Raw genomic sequence first — 15,182 nt, forward strand, 5'->3', positions numbered from 1 at the left:
AGATAAAACATAATATATTCTATTCTAGTCTCTTATTTTCACTCTATGTATGTCTCTCATTTTTAATTCACTCCTTCTAGGCAACGAATTGTTTTGTTTCTGATTTTGATCCATTCTACTATTTCCATTTTATGGGTGAATTCATTCCATTTTATGGATAAATTCAATTATAATTACTTTAGTTGTATTTCCTGCCATTCTACTTTTTCCTCACTGATTTTCCTTTCCCTTCTCTCTTTTTATCTTCTCCTCAGAAGAAACATTTTCCTTTACTACCTCCCAAACCCATACAGCTTCTAAATGTTCCTCCCTTATTTTCTTCCCCTATCTACTTTGTACTAAATCTGTCTACCTTTCAAACATTCCCTTTCTTCTTTCCTCCCCTTACTTTCTTAGTTCCTAATATAGTTACCCTTCTAAGGGTCTGTCCTTTATCCCCTCACCTTAATTTTTTAAATAGGATTTTATGTCTTAATTTTAACACTGTAAAATAAACATTTACATATACTTGCAGGAAATAAAAGATTGATCCAAAACAATAAGTCTTCATGTATTAACATTTGTATTTTTTTAAATGTAAACATTCCACATTTCCTTCAAAATCATGTGGTTTGTGCTACCTTCTGGAATTCCTCCTGTTCATTAAAAACATCAAAATTTGAGGGGGGCAGCTGGGTAGCTCAGTGGATTGAGAGCCAGGCCTAGAGACGGGAGGTCCTAGGTTCAAACCAGGCCTCAACCACTTCCCAGCTGTGTGACCCTGGGCAAGTCACTTGACCCCCATTGCCCACCCTTACCACTCTTCCACCTATGAGACAATACATCGAAATTAAGGGTTAAAAAAAACATCAAAATTTGTTAATGACCCTCTTCTCTTTGTAACATTATTGTTAATCAACTTCTGATCCCTCAACTCATATCTCTCATTAAAAACTCAGAGGGGGAAAATGAAAGCACAAAGCAACCAGAACTACAAATGAACAATTCTTTTTTTTTTTTTACCCCAGAGCCTTAGTTTTCTTTGAGGAATCAAATAACATCCTTCATCCTAAGCCTTCTGGAGAAGTGGTTGATAATTTTTAAATTCAGCATCTTCAAAATTTAAAAAAAATTTTCCCCTACACAATAGTGTGCTTTTATACATTGAAATGATCTTTGAAATGTTTTTTGATCATTTTCAAAGCACAATAATAATCTATTATTTTTATCATAATTTATCTGGTTATTTATAAGTACTAGACACTCACTTGAATTACATTATTTTTTAAATTTCATTTTATTCTTCCCATTAGGACAAGGAAGTTTGTTTTTTTACCTGGTATTTTATTCCTCTCTATAACCACAATTTGTTTCCCATTTAGTTGGGCTTATTTCTATTCCACATTCATTTGTCCAATTAAGTTACAAATGATATACTTCTGATGCTTGTTACCTTCAACCCTTCCTCTGCATTTCTAACAATTATATTGATGCACTTAGATCATGAAAAATAGCAAGTTCAACTCTTCTTCCTCCTTTCTAAACTAACATTCTTTTGATCCTTCCTTTTATTTTTCCTCTTAAAAACAAACAAAAGAGAATCTTTTTATTTCCAGATCTTCTGTTCACTGTTTAATGTTCTCAGTACCTTGTAAAAATGAATAAATTCTAAAGGAATCTATTTATTGAATCCCCATTAGAATGTTAGCACTACATCCTCATAAAACCTCTGTTCAAAGAAATTTACCTTTCAATGTTTCTCCGAAGGCTTTTGTGTTTATTTCCCAGTTCCTACTATTCTCTGCTTTTTTATCAGAAATGTTTGAAACTCATTTTGTCCATTAAAGTTCCATTTTTCTCTGTTGACAATTATATGAAGTTTTGCAAAGAAAATTATTCTTAGCTGGAACATTATACCATTTGTCTTTCAGAATATTGTATTCTAATATATTTCATTTGTAGAAGATATCATCTGTTCTTAAGTGATACTGACTATGGTTCCTTGATATTTTAACTCCTATCTGATTTAGGCAATATATTTTTTTTCTTTTTACCTTGAGGCTTTGAATTGTTATTATGACACTCCTGGGACTTGTTATTGTATTTTTTTTCAGTCAACAAATTGTTTCTATTATGACTTTGCCCTCTGGCTCCAGCAGATCAAGATAATATTGATTTTTGAATTCTTTATATAAAGTGGAAGGTTTTTTAAAAAAATTTAATGAATTGATTTCAGATATCTGAGTGATTCTTAAATTATTTATCTCTTTTAGATTTGTTTTGTTTCAGGTATATTATTATTATTTGATAATAGATATCAGTATTTTCCATTATTTTTTCAATAATTTTATTTTGTTCTATCACTTCTTGGTATCTCATAGAGTCTTTGATTTCTATTTGGTCTCTTCAGTTTTTTAGAAAGTCTGTTACTTGGGTAAGATTTATAATTTTTCATTAGCTATATGTTCCTTCCAGTTCTTTCTCCTCAACTTTTATTTCATGATTCATTTCTTTCTTCATTTTACTAGGCAGTCATGAAGTTCTAGTGGAATATCCATTTTCTCCCCCTTTGAGTCTCTATTTGCAGAATTTACACAGTAAGTTTTCTATTTTTATAATTCTCTCTTTTTATAAATTACTTTTTGGATCATTGCCTGATCTACTTTAGGAAATATACATAGAAGTGTGTTCATTTAAAAACACAACACATATACAAATACACATAATACACATAATGCAATACATATTTATATGTACTTATGCACACATGTACATAAATAATAGACACACATATTTATATATATACCCATACATGTGCACATGCATATATGCATAAATGCATATTCATATACAAATCCATATACATTTGTAATCTTTTATTTAAACACACATAGAAATATGCATTCATATGAATTAAATATGTTGATATATTATTTTGAGTATTATACCATTGATTATACTATTGATCTTTCAGAATATCATATTCTAAAAAATATATTTTGTAGAACATATTATTTGTTCTTAAATGATCCTGACTATGGTTTCTTGATATTTTAAATCCTTTCTGATGTATTCAATGTTTTTTCTTGACCTTAAGGCTATAATTTTTATCGTATTGTTTTAATTACTTAATTTTATTTATGTATACTGTATTATATTCACACATATAAATATAAAATTCATTGATATTTTTGTACTGGTCAATAGCTTTTTGTTTTACTAATTTCTCAATTTCTAAATTAAGATTCTGCCATTGCTAGGTTTGATTTATTTCATACATTTAGGTAGGGTTCTCAGGTTGATTTTAGCCTGGATCACCACAATCTTGATCTGATATTTATATGTTGTGAAAGAGGATTTTTATTCCTTTCATCTATTTTAAGTTAATCAATCAAGAACTTAAAATATTCCTACTTAACACAGTAAATCACCAACAAAGAAAGTTCAAGACCTAAAAGGCCACAAGCAGTGTCCCCCCCCCCCAAAGCCCCCCACTCCCGAAGCCCTCCTCTGGGCAGTGCTAGGCAAATTGATAGGCTGTGATTGATTGATTCCTGGGATGTGATGAGGAGGGCTGATGGGTGGAGAAAACTGTATATAAGTGGGAGCCTGAGAGAGATTCTCTCTCATTCATTGCTTGGTGGATTCTTGGGCTCTTCATGCTTGGCATATTCTGGTGGCTCTTCATTCTTAGACTATCATTCATTGCTTGGAGGATTCTTGGGCTCTTCATGCTTGGCAGCTTTTAGCCTAGGGAGTGTGGACTCTGTTGGAATTCTTAGCAGTCTTGGCCTCATGTGTGCTGAACATTCTCAGTGTTTTTTCAGTGTCTTTGGCTCTTTGGATTTTGGCTTCCTAATCTGAACTTTGGATCTGGTGATATTCTCATTCAGATTCTCATTTGCGGTCTAGAGGTACTTGGCTTAGGACTTAGGGTATTTTTTTTAGCTGACTGATATTTTTCTACCTCCTTTCTATATTTCCCATTTTAATATCTCTACCTTGCTGAAATAAAGCTTCTAACCATCCACTTATTCATTGTTTAATTTTTAGTTTTTATAAAAGATGACCACAACAATTCTTTATTATTTTTGTCAAACCAAATTTTTAACTATTATATTTGGCCACTCAATTTTAATTATCACAGTGTTGAGGTTAGGATCCCATAATTTCCTTCAGTTAAAAGAGCTAGACCCTCTTCTCTGTGGCCTCTCAAGTAGAGTACCCCTGCTTTCTGAGACTCTGTCTGTTTATTGCTAGCTAGCTTAGAAAGTCTCTATTGTGGACTAATGTCTAGTTTGGGGGCTTAATTCTGAAGAGCTCTCTCTTCCTATTGTCTCCTGAGAGATCCCTGAAGGAAACCTGTCACTGGCCTTTTTTGCTACTTTTTGTTCATTTTCTCACTTGCAGACTAAGAAATCTACAAGCTGCTGGACAATTCTGTCTTGGCTTTGGCTCACAGGGTTCTGCCCCGCTGCAGAGGAAGCTGGAGAGCACCCAGAGCTACGGACCTCCAGTCCTCCCTGACAGGGCTTGGTACTTAAAAGTGTGCATCTAAGATGTTCTTTTGGCATAGCCTGTGTGACCCAGGATCCCGAAGTTGCTTACACCCTAGCTCTGAGTCTGACATGGTAGGTGTGGAGGTGGTAGTCCAGCACTTCTTTGTGGTGCCATTTTGCTTCCAGTTCTCCCTTCCGTTGTGAAATCAGCTCTCTCTCTGCCTATCTTTCATATCGTGTTCCGTGGGAGAGACTCCGCATCCATGCTTTTTAGACATCTCTCCTTTGGAGGCACCTTTTAAAGATCGGTTTCCAAGGGCTATCAGAGAGATAACAATCTTTTGCTGCTAGTAAGCCTCCATCTTGGCTCTGCCTCTCATTTATGGTATTCTTTGATCATTATTCAATTGAGTATGATTTTCAGAGTTTTTTTGGGAGGAAGATTTTTTTTTCCTGATAGGTATGTTGGAGCTGGTCAATCTGTCTCAAACCATGATCTTGGTTAAAAACCCCCATTTGTCTTCTAAAATGAGAATACTCTGATTTTTTCTCATTATTCATAGTTTATCCAACAATATATTAAGAGAAAAGGATCACAGAGATAGTCCCTATCATTACAAAACTATACTTACTTCTTTGAGAATTTATTAATTTTTTTTTTACTATTAAATGACTGGTTCCTTTTCTTATATGACCCAATAATACAGGGAAAATGGGACCAGAATGCTCAGATAGCTAGGGCGGTGCAACTTCTATCAGAGAGACAGATAATCAAAATACCGTGCTATTCTTCAAAAACTAAAAGGTCCCATAGAGTACCTTCAACAATTCAGGTATATGATCTACGGATGTGCTATGAATGTAGGTACAGATTACTATGATTCATATTGATATAGGAAGTGCTCACATTAATGAGTTCTTAGACCTAATAAAGTATCAGAGAAAGGAAAGGATGGGAAGGGCACCATGGATATCGAGTTTGACTTTGCAGAAAGACCATTGGATATGGATTTTAATCCTTGGTCCATCCACTTATTTGCATCACCTCATCCATAAAAAGAACAGATCGTTCTTGATAGTGTCTTAAGGTCTCTTCTAGGTTTATATTTCATGATCCTAAATAGACTGTCCTATTATATGTGTAATAGTTGGAAAGATTTACTCTCTATGCCTCAATTACCTCATTTATAATATGAAGCTGTTTCCTAAAGTCCCCATAACCTCCAAGTCTATAAAGAAGAAAACAGTTTCTTTTAGTTGTTTTTTTTAATAGTTCTGATTATTTAACAAAATAATTGTAATGTGTCTGAACTGCACTTGACAGGAAAAGTTCTGTCCTATTTTTTCTTTAATAAATTTGCCACACTATTTTTAAGATATAGGTAATATTAATTTTTATAACTGAAAGCAGCATAGTTTGCTTGATAAAATGTGAAACACTTCAAACATAGCTATAGGATTTGAATTTTCTGCTTGACTCATCTTCTCCTGCATCCAAAGATAATTCTTTTTTTTTAAGAATATGAAAATTCTTTCATTGATTTTATTTATACTTTGTTTAGTAAAATAAATACATCATAGGTCATGCTGTATACAGATTATTATCAGGACAAAAATAATTCAATATAATCATAGAAACTATAAATATATATACATGTTAAATTTTAAAGACATATGATTCTCTCTCCACTACTTCCCATGTTACCTTTGTACCTAGGTTTAAGAAACCAATATTCTATTCTTCTTTTGTTAGATCTTTTATGGTTAACTGGATCTATCAAGATTTCAAATATTATTCAAATGTTTCAGAAGCTGAAGCTTAAAACTGCATATTATTACCTCAATAATCTATATTTACTTTGTTCAGGCTGGTTCACAGAATCTCTTACTGTCCAGTATCTTAAAAGAGTCATTCTCTTCTACAATCAAATCATGTTCTTCATCTTTTCAGTTTCACATTCCCAGTTTCTGAGTGGCTGCAGTCTTTGTGATTTTAAAAAATTTTGCTATGTATTTATCCCTAGAACAGTGCTATTTGAATTCAAGTATTTTTACAGAGTAGTGCTGAAACCTAAAACTAATTTCCCCCCCTTTTTTCTTAAAGACCCACTTCCAGAATGACTAACCTCCATTTTCCCTAGGAATAGAGGTAAAGACACTTCACCTCTGAAATATCTCTAATTTCTTCAGAATCTTCTATAACAATTTAATAAAGTTACAATGAAATTATTTTAATATGCTTCAAAGTAGCCATAAAGATAAAAAGGTAATCAATATTTTACTTAGAAGTAAATATATTCCTCCTTTAGACAAATATTTTTATGTGAACCATAACAGAAACTTAGATACTGAAAGTCTGTCCTAATCATATTAAAACTTAATTTGTGCAAAATTGCCACAAAGATTTGTCAGGCATGCATTAAAATAAGTTAACATAGTTAAATTTTGAGTGGGTCTGCAGGCAGGTATGGTTTTTAAAAAATTTAAATAACAAAATTTCCCACACATATACACCTTTTGGACATATGTCCAAAAGGCATACCCTTTGCACTCACCTAGCCAGTGGCCTTTTTTTGTATATTTAAATAGTTTATCATCTGTAGTGATCCTCTTAAAAGAAAACAAGGTAATTTACCCACATTTTTCTATTTTATGATTTTTCTCATATTCAACAAATCAATTAAAATGATTCAAGTTATCCCACCATTTAAAAAGAAAAGTCTGAGCTATAATTTTGAACCATGGTATAATCTTAATTTCTCCATTGGCTGCTTTTTTCAGTTCTTCTAGTTCTTTTTTGGTCACATAACAATAGCCTTTAATCTTATTAGGATCTGGATCTAAGGTTACATTCTTCCTCACAACAAGATATAATTAATTTCCTGTTCTCCCCAAATCCCATCAGATTGTGCTTTATAGTGGATTCTCTGTTAGGAAATATCTTCTGGAGGAACCTGTTCCACGGAGCTGCCCACTTTACTCCTATGACATCATTTTCTTCCAATTCCACTGGCTTGCTTAGTGGATGGCTACTACAAGTGTTTATAAAACAACCTGGAAAAGTAATTCTAGCATCTGAACTCTGCTGCAGTAATAATTTATTTTCTCTATTAAATAAAAAGATGCTAAAATCTCAATGTAATAATTCTTTATCAACATTTTCATTCAGGTGGCAATTCTTTTCGGTCTCTGCATTGATCTCATCATTTTCATCAATAAGAATGCACATCTCTCCCAAGAGCTGAACTTGCTGCTCATCCAGATCATCCGTGTTGATTTCTGGCATTCTTGCAATATTTTTAATCCTTATCAAGAAGTTCATGCCCCAGCTGAGGTTCCGGTGCTGTAGCTTCCTCCACTCCACAGACTGAGCCACTGGACCAGGAGCCAGAGATCTCGGTACCAAGACCACTGGAAGTTAAGAAAAGTGAAGACCAAAGATAATTCTTTACATATTCTTTATTTAGAATCAAATCAATAAATGACCAAAAATGATCAAAAGATATGAAGTTTTCAAAAGAAGCAAATGTAACCTATCAAATAATCATTTGAAAAGAATATCCCATGACTAATTATTATAGAAATATAAGTTAAAGCAATTTTGAAGTTTCACCTCATACCCAGCAAATTGATAAATATGACAAAAGTATGAAAAATTGAAAATAGTCAGTATTTGAATTGTGTGAAAATAAACACAATAGTTCACTACTGGTACAACTGTCAATTGGCCTAACACTTTAAGGAAAACAACTTGGAATTATACAATAATTGTTATCAAACTGTTATATTATTTGCTGTAGCCATCTCTTTCCTGGGCTTTTAATCAAAGAATTCAATGATAGAAAGTTCCCATATTTACTAAAAATATTGTAAGATTGTTTCTAAAGGCAAAAAGAATGTAAATAAATTGTATAAGCAAGAATCAGGCAATCTGTTGTACAAATGGTGGGATATAATTGGAGTGGAATACTATTGAGCTGAAAAGAATTATAATTATATGGAATTCTGAGAAATATGGAGATATTGGATGAAGTAATGCAATAAAAAGTAGGATAAAAAGTATTATCTAACCAATAATTGCTTAATTTAAATGAGGTCAAAATATAGTAAAACAAAATACAGGTCAATATCATGGATGTTGTTGAGGTTAATATACTTTTTTCTCCCTGTTAGTTACTGATAGATTATTATAAAGGAAAATTAATATTTTTGAAAAAAATTCTATATTTGTCATTTTGGCTTATTATTCCTTTTTGTTTTTTTAAATTTAAAAATCCATTAACATACTTGAAAAAAGTTTTTTTAAATAAAAAGTAATACATATTTAAATAGAAAAAAAAATTAATAAAAATGTAGGTGTTTCAATAAATTGTATGGGGATTTAGTGATATGTATTTAAAAAACATAAGGTGTGATTTCTATCCACAAGAAATATACAATTGCATTTCAATAAAGTAATGCAATTTTACAACTTATTTGAATGTGCAAAAGTTTATCTCTTAATTAAGAAATGATAATTACTCTTCATATTTGGAGTTTCAAGGTTCAGGAAGAAAAAATTAACTATTTTGCTCAAATTCAAGCTCTAAGGGTTATCAATGAATGGAGAAAACTAGTAAAGAAAACTTTGAGTCAAGAAATCCTGGGTTCAATAACTTCTAGAAAGTTGTGTGACCATTATCTAGTTACTTAACCTTTCTATTCCCAAGGTAAATTCTAAAACTACAATCTGCAGAACATTTGCAAATTTGAATTGTTAAATTGTTTTTCCTCATTAGGAACTCCAGCAGCAAATGAAATTACTAATCTATACAAAATATTTTTTTAAAAGCAAAGAAAAAATCTATCAAAAAAAGTAAAAAAAAATGCAATTCCTTTTGATTCTGGCAGAGAATAAACTATTGTAAATCTTATTTTTAGTTAATTCAAGTGCTCAATTAGACCAACATTTGTTAGTGCTAAGCACAAAACATATAGCATATTGTGCTGGGCAGTAGGGGAGAAGAGTTTTTTTTTCTAATTTTTAAAAAAAATTTTTTTAAACCCTTAACTTCTGTGTATTGGCTCCTAGGTAGAAGAGTGGTAAGGGTGGGCAATGGGGGTCAAGTGACTTGCCCAGGGTCACACAGCTGGGAAGTGTCTGAGATCAGATTTGAACCTAGTACCTCCCGTCTCTAGGCCGGGCTCTCAATCCACTGAGCTACCCAGCTTCCCCATTTTTCTAATTTTTTAAAACATTTCCCCCCATTATTACATATTAAAAAACATTTTCTACATTCATTTTTTAAGGAAGGGAGTTTTAAAGTGACAAGACCTTTAGCCAAAAGAAGCTTATTCGTCATAGGAAGATGAAGTACCAATATCAACACCTATAATAAACAGCATTCCATGATTATAAGTTGTTTGTGATATGTCCATCTAAATGTTGTGTAAGGTTTCAAGAGGAGGAGTTTGCTAATCAGAGAGGAAGTCTTAGATAAGACTTAGGATATTAGTAGAGAATTAATGGACTTTTAGGAATTTCAAAGATAAAAAATAGCTCATATCTTATGGACCAGCTGTATATGTTCTAAACTTATATCCCAAAGAGATATAAATAAAAGAGAAAAGACCTGTGTGGTCCAAAATATTGTACTTTTAATATTGGGGGGAATAGAAAATACAAATGTTAAACAAATGGGGAATAGCTAACATATATGAATGTAATGGGATATTACTTGAACATAAGAAATAAGAAAGTGGGGAAAGCTAGGTGGCTAAGTAAACAGGGAGCTAGACCCAGAGATTGGGTTCAAAAATGTCCTCAAACACTCATTAGTGTGTGATACTGGACAAATCACTTAAAATCTGTTTCCTAGATTTTACTTCTCTTCTGCCTTGGAAAAAAATAGTATTAATTTTAAAACAGAATGTAATAGTTTAAAAATAAATGAATGAGGCAGGGTCAATAGAGTATAGTAAAGTGAGGGATTCACTTAAACTATGAAATGCATATCCCCGTATAATTAAAATAACATCTCCAATGAATTTCGAAGCAGCAGGACTAACCAAATGATAGGGTAAAACAATTTTCTAACTAAAGACAGCTTGGAAAGTCAGTCAACAAGAAAGTTCAGTCTCATTGGCATGAGAGTGAGACCAGTAATAGGACTTGGTGGTGACAGAATTGGTGGCAAGAGCAGTTTCCAGAGCTCTCAGCCCAAGATAGGAAGGAGCTTGGGCAACTAATCAGAAGATGATTACAATAGACCATTTGCTGATGCTGGAAATAGGATAGTTGCATTCCCCATATACAGGTCCAAGTGTAAGCTTCAAAATTAATATGCAATATCTCCAAGTATTATATTTAACAATATTTATTGATAATAACTAAAATAAAAAAGCTAGAGTAAAAAGTCAGCTTTCCCAGTCACACAAGTGTGGAAAAAAGAGAGAGAGGTGGAGTTACAGAACTTATGAACAATACATGAAGAAGCAATATGGACTAAAGGAAAAGGATGCTGGGCAATATAAAGGAATTCTGGAGAACATAGTCCTGGGGTAGAACATTCTAACTAAACACAAGTCACATGCTGAGAATCTGTGAAGCTGAGAAGCACTAGCAAGAGCAAAGAACCAGGTCACAAATTTATGGTAGAATAGAGTGCTGGTGATTACTTATAGACGAGAGCAAAGGCTAGGGTATCAGAGACCATATTTCTTCTTAGATCATACCACTTAGAAAATCCTGAGAGCTTTCAGCTACCTCTATAGCTAACTTTGAGAGGAATGAGAAAAAACCTGAAAATCTGTAAAGTACCCTCCTCTGTTCTATAAGGAGCAGAGCCCAACTAGGATATAAATTTGAGTTAAAAAATAAGTTGGAATAAAGAATAATAAACAAAAATATACCTGACCATATAAAGTTAAATTGGTGACTGGGAAAATCAAGAAAACACTCAGAAGACAAAGAAGTCAAAGCAGCTATACAGAAAACCTCAAAAAATATGAATTGTTCTAAAGTTCTTTAAAGGTTAAAAAACAAATTTGAACATCAAATAAGAGAGGTAATAAAAATTATAAAAACATATAATAATGGACTGAAATCACAAAAAAAGTCAACAGTTTGGGAAAGCAGCCACAAAAAAAAAACAAATGGAAGAAAATAATATCTTAAAAAATAGAATAGGTCAAATAATATGAGACATCAAAATCTATTGAAGAAAAGAACTTCTTAAAAAGCAGAATTTGTCAAATGAAAAAATATGTTCAACAATGTACTAAAGAAAATCATTCCTTAAAAAAGTAGAATTTATCAAATGGGAAATGGTCTATACAAGCTCACTGATGATAATTATATAAGAAATAAAATTGGGCAAGTGAAAATTAATAACTGAGACATCAAGAAACAATAAAAACAAGATCAAAGAATAAAAAAGCAGAAGAAAATATGAAACATTTCATTACAGAAACCACCAATCTAGAAAATAAAACAATAAGAGATTTTTCAATGGTTATTATTATTAGATTACTTGAAAGCCATGACTCCAAAAAAAGGACCTAGATATCATATTTCAGGGATTCTTCCCTGATATCCTGAAACTAGAAGGTAAATTAGAAATAAAAATAATCTACCAATTATTTCTTGAAAGAGATGCCAAAATGCAAACTTCTAGGACTATTTTATCCAAATCCCAGGGCTCTCAGGTCAAAGTGAAAATATTGCAAGTGTTCAGAAAGAAAGATTTCAAATATCATGAAGCCACATTTAAGATAACATAAGAATTAGCAGCTTCCACTTTAAAAGAGCAGAGGTCTTCAAGTGTGACATTCTGGAAGACTAGATTGTATCCAAGAACCACTGATCCAGTAAAATTCCTGCAAAAGGAATAAAAATGGATATTTAACGAATTGGAGGACTTTCAAACCTTCTTTATGAAAATAACTGCATAGAAAATTTGATTTTTAAGTATAAGACTCAAAAGAATCATAGAGGTAAACATTAATGAGAAATCATGAGGGATTTAATATATTAAAAAGTTTATATTCCCATATGGGAAGATGATCATTAAAACTTCTAAGAACTTTATCATTATTAGGCAGTTAGAAGAAGTATACATATGTGAAGGTTATAGGCATGAGTTGAATGATGGGATAATATTCAAAAAATGAAATTAAGAGTCAAGAAATAGAAATTTACCGGGGAATACAAAAAAAGAGAAGTAGAATGAATTATCTTAGATAAAAGAATTTTTAAAGTGAAAGGAAGAAAGGAAGATGAACCTTACTCTCATTGGGATTAGATCAAAGAGAGAATAACATCCACACTCAGTTAAAAATAGAAACCTATCTTACCCTATTGGGAAGAAGAGGAGGTTGATAAGAGAATGGAGGGTTGATAGAAGGGAGGGCAGAATGAGGGAGGAGATTGTTAAAAGCAAAACATATTTGGATAGGGGAAAGATTAAAGAACAAGAGGGGGAAACTCAGGATGGAAGGAAATACAATTAGTAATCACAGTTAGCAATACACAATTAGTTAGGAAATACATAACTAGTTAATGAATGTAAACAGGATGAACTTATCCTTAAGTTGGAAGTGGATAAGAGAGTGGATTAAAAACCAGAATCCTACAATATGTTGTTTGTAAGAAATACACTTGAAGCAGAAACAAACTGAATGAAAAAGAGGGGCTGGAGCAGAATCTATTATCTTTGACCTGGAGAAAAAAGAGCAAGGGTAGCAATCATGATTCCAGACTAAACAAAAGTAAAAATAGTTCTAATTAGAAGAGATAAGGCAGAGAATTACATCTTGATAATAGGTATCATATGAAATTAAATCACATTCAATTCAATCAATCATATTCAATCACAATCAAGTCATGTCAACACTAAAAATACATGCACATAATGATATAGCAACCAAATCCTTAAAGGAAAAGTTAAATAAATTACAGGAGGAAATAGAGAATAAACTAAAAAGCTTGCAGATCTCAACTTTCTCCTCTCAAAATTACATAAATGAAACCAAAAAGGAAATACAAAAGAAGTTAAGGAGAAAGTGATTTTCCTCAGTTAACTTCCATTTGCCAAAATGATGGAGTAAGAAATATTTACATCCTGTCAAATATCCTCCAAATGACCTCAGAAGAACAAAAATTTCTCAAAATGAATACTATATTAGCCAAATATAATATAGACCCTCAATATAGTGCAATCCCACATATTTTGAAGGATAACCTAGAAAGAGGAAATACCCATTTTATTTTCTCCTTTTAAATGACAACTTTTTCTTAACTCATGAATAATACAGGCACTTTATATTTGAAGTTTTTTCAAGGTCCTGAAAACAAGTTAAAGAAGTTTTAATGCCAATATTTTTACTAAATATGTATTACTTTTATAGACACTTGTGAGAAACTACATTCCAATATTTAGTCAAGTTCTCCTTCCTCTTCTATTTCCTCATCTCCAGAAGTAGAAAAATCATTCGAGTCATCACTGTCACCCTCTTCTTCCTACAAAACACCTTCTTCATTATCATCCATGTTGTTTGATATACAACATTTTTTAAAATCCAAACACAATGAACTCAGTGGAGATTTTGTTCCAAGCAGTTTTGATTCAGTTCCCTAATATGGTGACCGATGGTTTCTTTATTTTCCCCAATGGAGTAAAGTCATGGTTTCTGGCCAACATCCACTCATATTATTTCCTCAAATGATCTTTGAATGGTTTGTTAATTACTATATCTACCATTTTTAATTGTGATGTTCCTCCCAGAATAACAACTACTAGGTCCGTGAAAATTCCAACAATTCTCTTCTTCACATTTTCAGTCAAGAGACCCTTGAATACATTGACGATAAGCATTCCTCTCTGACACAGTAATTCATCCAGTTGCTTACCCCAGAACACATTTAACTAATCTAACACAAGTTCTTCATTCATCCATCTCTTTTCTTGCACAGGGAAGATCACTCCTGATGGTCACTTTTCCTTAGATAATGTTTTATGCCTTAAAATTATGTAAGGAGTCAGTTTTTCCTGGCCAGCTATAACTGCAAGCGTCACAATCATTCTAATTTTTTCATTTACAGTAGTTTTAATCAAAACTGATTTGGCTCCTTTAGTATTAATGGTGACAATTTACAGAATATTGAAATAAACAGGTGTTTGGTTGACAATTCTAATCTGCCCCAGGAGATAGCCACACTTTTTCTGTATGCTGAGGCAAACAATACAAAATTTATGGTTTCAAAGGTGAGAGTGCTTGAATATAGTGGGAATGTGACTTCAAAGGCACATGTTGGAGAAAAAATGTCGCACTATATTTGGGCTAATACAGTACTAGAATTGCAGAACCAACAGAGGAAAGAAGGAATTAATACTTCACCCTAGAACAATGTGCAGAAAGAGCAAGCAGGACTAATCTTTCCCCATAACAAGGAGAGTGCTGAAAAAGTGTCAGTGGAATTCATATGGTGCATTAAAAGCTGCAAGAGAAAAAGAACAATGGCTTGTCCAGGCTCAGCAGGATAAGAGTGGGAACCAATGCAATACAGAACAGGAAGCAGTGGGAGGTAAGTGGCTCTGCATTGTTGAGCAGGAAAAGAGGCTGTACACTATCCAGCAGGGGCAGAAGTGGGAAAAACTCGGTTCAACAAGGTCAAACCTCTTTCAGGACTGGGCAGAACCCAAATCAAACCAGAATGAACTGCAT

At 32.6% G+C, this 15,182-nt stretch overlaps 1 pseudogene; it reads right to left on the minus strand.

The window, feature by feature from the left end:
* Nucleotides 1-7,109: 7,109 nt before the first annotated feature.
* On the minus strand, nucleotides 7,110-7,909 carry LOC123247126 (annotated as a pseudogene).
* Between the last annotated feature and the right edge of the window lie 7,273 nt (nucleotides 7,910-15,182).

Source organism: Gracilinanus agilis, chromosome 1 (genome assembly GCF_016433145.1).
Source record: "Gracilinanus agilis isolate LMUSP501 chromosome 1, AgileGrace, whole genome shotgun sequence".
Lineage (NCBI taxonomy): Eukaryota > Metazoa > Chordata > Mammalia > Didelphimorphia > Didelphidae > Gracilinanus > Gracilinanus agilis.